The sequence below is a fragment of the Plecotus auritus genome, assembly GCF_963455305.1.
Source record: "Plecotus auritus genome assembly, chromosome: 15".
NCBI classification, from domain to species: domain Eukaryota; kingdom Metazoa; phylum Chordata; class Mammalia; order Chiroptera; family Vespertilionidae; genus Plecotus; species Plecotus auritus.
Window position 1 is genome coordinate 15,964,545 of NC_137781.1, and position 7,353 is coordinate 15,971,897.

Genomic DNA, 7,353 nt, shown 5'->3' on the forward strand with positions numbered 1-7,353 from the left:
GAGAGAGAAAGAAAGAAGCATCAATACGAAAGAAAACATGGATCAATTGTTCCTCTATGCTTTTCAAACAAGGATCAAATTTGCAACCCAGTTATGTGGCCTTACCTGGAATCAAAGACACCATCCTTTAGCGGGGTGCTTTGTGAGAGGATGCTCCAACACACTGAGCCACCTGAACAGGGAATGTTTCCTTTAAGAGAGAAAATTAGCCCTAGCTGGCTTAGCTCAGTGGAAAGAGAGTGGGGCCTGAAGGTTCCAGGTTTGATTCTGGTCAATGGCACATGCCCAGGTTGTGCCTCCAACTCCAGTAGGGGGCATGCAGGAGGCAGCAGATCAGTGATTCTCTTCATTGATGTTTCTATCTCCAAACACTCCCTTTCTCTCTGAAATACATACATACATATATATATATATATATATATATATATATATATATATATGCGCGCACACGCGCACACACACACACACACTGAGTGGCCAGATTATTATGATCTCTGAACACATAATAATCTGGGCACTCAGTGTATATCCTATATAATAAAAGGCTAATATGCAAATTATCCTCTGAACGAGAATTTCAACCAGCAGGCAGGCCAGCCAACCATCCATGTGTTCAGAGATCATAATAATCTGGCCACTCAGTGTGTATATGTATGTGTCCTATTTATTAAAAGGGTAATATGCAAATTGACCATCACTCCAACACACAAGATGACCACCTCCATGTGGTCAAATATGGCTGACCCATGTGGACACAAGATTGCCAGCAGGGGAGGGCAGTTGGGGGTGATCAGGCCTGCAGGGGAGGGTAGTTGGGGGTGACCAGGCCTGCAGGGGAGGACAGTTGTGGGGGGGGACCTGGCCTACAGGGGAGGGCAGTTGAGGGGGACCAGGCCAGCAGGAGAGGGCAGGTGGGGGGGGGGGGACCAGGCCTGCAGGGGAGAGCAGTTAGGGGTGACCTGGCTGGCAGGGGAGGGCAGTTAGGGGCAATTGGGCTGGCAGGGTAGTGGTTAGGGTCTAATCAGGCTGGCAGGCAGAAGCAGTTAGGGGCAATCAGGCAGGCACGCGAGTGGTCGGGAGCCAGCAGTCCTGGATTATGAGAGGGATCCAAGAGTGGAGAGGGTGCAAGCTGGGCTGAGGGACACCCCCCCATGCACAAATTTTGTGCACTGGGCCTCTAATACACACACACACACTCACACACACATACATATATATATTATTATTATTACAACATTTGTGGGATCCCAAACTTTTTGTGCTTTAGAAGGCACATAAAAATGGCAGAAAATCACTCTTTGTCCCATATTGGCTTATTTTGCATTGCTGACCAAGGCCTTGAAAGAAAGTCTGCATGACTTTCTGGTTCTAGTTTGCAGCCTGTTGCCTCTGTGATTGTTGAGTTCAATGGTCACCCAGGAAAGGAGTCCTTTGTTGTGCCTGTGTGAACAATATGAGTTACATTCTCTGTTCTCAGTAAGTATTACATAATTCTCAGCAATGTTTAGGAGAATTCTTCCCCACACACTGTAAAACAGCCATGGGCCATGATGTATGAAATGTCATAGGCTGGTGTCACTTGTTAAGGCTCTGAGGTTTAAATGGAACTAGCATTAGAACAGAAACACTGTATTCATAGTGAGTGGGAAAGACCAGTAAATGGGATGAAAAGTGCCTCTTCTGAATGGAAACACAAACCATCAACGGTCGGTGCCTTCTGTGATGTTTGCTTACAACATTTTCAGGGCCTCCATAACTGTATTATGTGGCTGAAGACATTGGCAGAAAAAATAAACACATTTTTTTGGAGTCCCCTGGCCCATCCAGGGTGTTCACCTCAAGGTTTCCGCTACTGGCAAGACCTCAGAGCTAGAGGAAGGATAATCCTATCATCAGTCCCAGGCTGTATTTTTTGTAACCTGTCAGCATTCCTGGGAATTCAAATGGCAAAAGCTTTCACTGATTACCAATATTTGCTGCCCCTGAGGTAAGTCTGGTTTTCTCAGGATATTAGGAGATGGTAGAACCCTTGTAAAGTTCCTGGTTTAATTTCCTAACAAATAAGGGATATCCAGACCTTTATTTGGAAGTGCTCCTTAAGGCTTTGTTAAGTACTAGAGGCCCGGTGCATGAAATTCGTGCATGGGGTGTGTCCCTCAGCCCAGCCTGCACCCTCTCCAATCTGGGACCCCGTAAGGGATGTCCGACTGCCCGTTTAGGCCCGATACCAGTAGGATACCAGTAGGATCGGGCCTAAACGGGCAGTTGGACATCCCCCTCACAATCCAGAACTGGTGGCTCCCAACTGCTCACTTGCCTGCCTTCCTAATTGACCCTAACCACTTCTGCCTGCCAGCCTGATCACCCCCTAACCACTCCCCTGCCACCCTGTTTGATGCCTAACTGCTCCCCTGCCAGCTTGATTGCCCTAACTGCCCTCCCTTGCAGGCCTGGTCCCTCCCAACTGCCCTCCCCTGCTGGCCTGCTCCCTCCCAACTGCCCTCCCCTGCTGGCCTTCTTGTGGCAGCCATCTTGTGTGTTGGAGTGATGGTCAATTTGCATATTACTCTTTTATTAGATAGGATAGAGGCCTGGTGAACAGGTGGGGGCCAGCTGGTTTGCCCTGAAGGGTGTCCAAGATCAGGGTGGGGGTGCCCGTGGGGCGGCCTGGGCAAGGGGCCTGTGGTGGTTTGCAGGCCGGCTACAGCCCCGTTGACCCAAGCAGAGGCCCTGGTATCTGGGATTTATTTATCTTCTATAATTGAAACTTTGTAGCCTTGAGTGGAGGCCTGGGCTATCCAGGGTGTGCAGGGAGCTTGGCTTCCTGCATTGGCAGGGAAACCCAAGCCTCCTGCTCACTCCATAGTTGGAGCCATCTTGGTTGGGTTAATTTGCATACTTGCTTCTGATTGGCTGGTGGGCATCGCTTGTGGGTTTAGCAGAGGTAAGGTAAATTTGCATATTACTCTTTTATTAGATAGGACTAGGGACCCGGTGCACAAAATTTGTTCCCTCAGCCCAGTCTGCCCTCTCTCATGGACTGGGAGCCCTCAGGGGATGTCCTACTGACGGCTAAGCTGCAGTCTGGCCTCCCTCTGTGGGAGGCGACCAGGCTGATCAGGGGAAGGTGCCAGCCCCATCATCACGCTGCTGCAGCCACTGCCAGCCACTGCAGGCGCCAAGGTGCTTTCATCAACATGGATTCCAGTCCCTTCACCATGAAAAAATGACAGCTTTCTTTAGGCATTTTCAAGATGTGTCTTTCATAGGATATGACATTTCTTTCTTTTTTTAAAATCCTCACCTGAGAGACAGAGAAACATCAGTGTGAGAGGGACACTTTGATTGGTTGCCTCCTGAATGAGCCCTGACCTGAGCACTGGTCAGGGAGGAGCCTGTAATCTAGGTACATGCCCTTGATCAGAATCGTACCCGGACCCTGCAGTCGACAGGCCGAGGCTCTATCTATTGAGGAAAACCGCTAGGACAGGATATGACATTTCTTAGCCCCTCCAGCAGCGGACCTTCGTTTTTTTTCTCCAGGAGTGAGGTGGAAAAACCCTAGATCACCTTTTTGGATTCTTATTACCCTAGTTACCAAGAACACTGCAAGTGGCGGTGTACAGGGAGCTTAGCCAATAAGCGATCAGAAAAGGTGTTTATGCTCGAACTGGTTTGGCTCAGTGGATAGAGCGTCGGCGTGCAGACTGAAGGGTCCCAGGTTTGATTCCTGTTAAGGGCATGCACCTTGGTTGGGGGCACAGCCCCAGTGGGGAGTGTGCAGGAGGCAGCTGATTGATGTTTCTCTCTCATCGATGTTTCTGACAGTCTATCCCTCTCCACTCTTCTCTGTAAAAAAATTCAATAAAATATATATTTTTAAAAATAATAAAAAGTGTTTCCTCTGCAGCCCATGCGCAGAGGATCCTTTGCCTTGTGTCCACTGGGATAGGGGCGTGTTCCCGGCCACCGGGGTCATGCCCCCAAGCCCGGCGGCCACGCATTCACCATGTTTGCTGGGCTGGGGGGCGTGGACCCGGGCCACTTAAGCTTGGCGCCAGTGCCGCTCCTGGTCAGGGGTGTTCTAGGAACCCCTGCTGCTCAGGGCCTACACACAGGCCTACAGGCTCAGAGCTGCCTGGGTCACGAGGATGTTCGCAGGACCCCAGCTGCTTGGTGCCCGTGTATGCAAATTAATCCATCTTTGTTGGATTAATTTGCATACTCATCCCTAAGAGCTTAGCAGAGGTATCATCAATTTACATGTTTCTCTCTTATTATATAGGATATTCGTAACTGAAATGCAACAAAATGCACTTTTTCTAATTTGTACTATGTGGTGAGCTTGGACATATGGATAAAGCTCTAACAACATCACATGTGAAATAAACGTATCTCTCACCCATATACAGGTTAGGTCAAAAGTAGGCTTACAAATGTGAGTATGCAAAACACAGAGTTTATTCTCTTTTTAAATAAGTCTTTTATATAATTTAAACTGTTTTTATTGACCTTTTAGAAAAAGAGGAAAGGAGAGAGAAAGAAATGGCGATAAGGGAAAGAAACATTGAACTGCAGCCTCCTGTCCCCCACCTACAGGGCATCCAGGTGGGCATGTGCCCTGACCTGGACTAGAATCGGTGACCTTTCAGGGCAAGGGATGGTGCCCAACCAACTGAAGTACAATGGCTCCGGAAGAGATTATACTTGTGTTATTATTTACTAACTACTGTATTCATTTCCTTACCAACAATCCCAAACCTACTTTACCACACCCTATATTTACTTCGTGGCTTTTATAATCTCTCTTTTTGCCTTCCCCAGCTCTAAATGTAATCATTGATTTTCCTTCCTTAACAAGATTAGCCCATATATTTCATAATGTTATAAACACTATAATGTGTCTATTCTTTAAGAAGTATGGGACTCTTTCATGGTACACAGTTAATTTGAGGTTCAACACTAATGCTTATGTGAAAAGTTAATTGATTTTTATTGATGAGTAGTATTGTGTTCTGAGAATAACCACGTTATCTATTGATCTGACTATAGATTTTGGTTATTTCCAGGTTTGAGGTATTATAAATTTTCTGGGAATATTGGGTTCAGTTCTTTATACAAATGTATGTTTTTCTTATCTAGCTGTTGCAGTGTAGGTGAGTGTTTTACATTTTAAGATATGCAGAACTGTGATCTGAAATTATCCTTTCTTTGCCTTCCCAGACACCCACAACAATGAAAATTCTAGTTTTTCATTATCCCTCTGAGCACATGCGATGATTAATATTTTTAAATTGTAGGTCTGAAAATCAGTAGTGTTAACTTGTTTTGTTTTAATTCCATTTCCCTAAGAAATTTTTATGGTGAACATTTCTTTATGCATTAATTTACACTGTCTTTATCTCCTTAGTTGAAAAGTCTGGTCAGACATTTTTGCCAATTCTTAAAATGAATTTATGATTTAATCAAAAGTCATTTCACCATCTAAGACATCTGTTTTCACCTAACTCATTCCTCAAGGACTCAATTTCTTTCTTTGCCATTTGGAACTATATGTTTTGAACACTGGGAAGAAAATTATTTTTCTAAAATTATATCCTATATACAATTTAAAACCCACTTGCATGATACACTTATAAGATTAGCCTACATTGCTAACATTCTCCACCATTCAGTTTAAGTTGAAGCATTCAATAGTATATTAAGTGAAGTCAAGGCTTGTAGTATTTGCCAATTTTTATGGTGTAAATATTCTCATCATCGTCACTTTCAAACTTCCAAAGTGATAACACGGAACATGGACCTGCTAAGATATTTCAGTAGTACATCATTATATTTTCTTTCCAACATAATGATACAATAGGTACAAACATCCTCAAGAACTTTTATAATAAAATAGTAAAATAATTGGGAAGTGGTAAGTTTTAATCATTTTTTAAACTTTAATGTAGGTATAATTTATTTAAAACATACATTCAAAATATTTTCTTATTGATTTCAGAGAGGAAGGGAGGAGTGAGGGATAGAAACATCAATGATGAGAGAGAATCACTGATACGCTGCCTCCTGCATGCCTCACAACGGGGATCCAGCCCAGCACCTGAGTATGTGTCGTGACTGGAAATGCAACCATGACCTCCAGGTTCATAGGTCAATGCTCAACCACTCATCACACCAGCCAGGCTCTCCTAAGCTTTTAAGGGATCCCGCTCCACCTTCAACTGAGGCAGCAATGAGCAGCAACAGCTCATCCTGAGCTAATCCTCTGAACACATGCTCAAGACCTTCTTTTCTCTGCTTCTCCAGTGAGCTCACAGTAGTGATTCTAGAGAGCCCAAGGAGCCACACCTAGTCTCTCTACTGTTCCTTGTTCTATGCTAAGCCCTAGATGTTTTTCATTATCCCCATCTTTAATAAATGTTCCCTCAAAATCTCTGAACTCCTGTTGTGAAATCTTTTCTGCATGAAGTCAATAAATCAAACTATAGGCCAAGCTGAGGCAGACCAGCTCCAGCCATATTTCTGTTCCCTAAAAGTTATGCCTGAGACATTCTGTATAAAGACAGAACACGGCATGATTTTGCTTACAAGACTTGGAAGAAAAAGTGATGGCCCACAATCACTTTGTTGTTATTGAGTCAAATTAATCCTAACACTGTTCATTTTTTAAAATGTCTTTATTGATTTTTTAGAGAGAAAGGGAGAGGAAGAAATATCAATGATGAGAGAGAATCATTGACCAGCTGCCCCCAGCATTCCCCCTACAGGGATGGAGCCCCCAACCTGGGTATGTGCCTGGACCTGGAATCAAACCAGTGATATATTGGTTGATGGGTACACGACCAACCACTGAGTCCCACTGTCTGTGCACAGTGTTATTTTTTTATTGTTGACTTTATTATAGATGTGCCCAATTGTTCCCTGTACTCCTCCCCTCTTTTCTACCTCTACCCTACACCCACTGCTTCTAGTCCCTCATCACATTATTGTCTGTGTCCATGGCCTATGAATATATGTATACACTTTGTTTAAAGTATTTTTGTTGATTTTAGAGACTGGACGGGAGAGGGAGAGATAAAAACATCAATTATGAGAATGTATTGCTGATTAGTTGCCTAGGTCATGACTCCACTCCCACACTGGTAATTGAGCCTGCAAGCCAGGTATGTGCCCTGACCAAGAAAAGAACCAGTACCACATGACCTCATCATTTGTGGGATATAATAAACAGCATAAATTGATGAACAAAAATTGATTCAGAAACATAGAAGCATCGAACTGACTGTCAAACTTTAGAGGGAATTCAAGAGAGAGAGAGAGGGAAAGGGATCAACCAAAGGACTTATATGCATT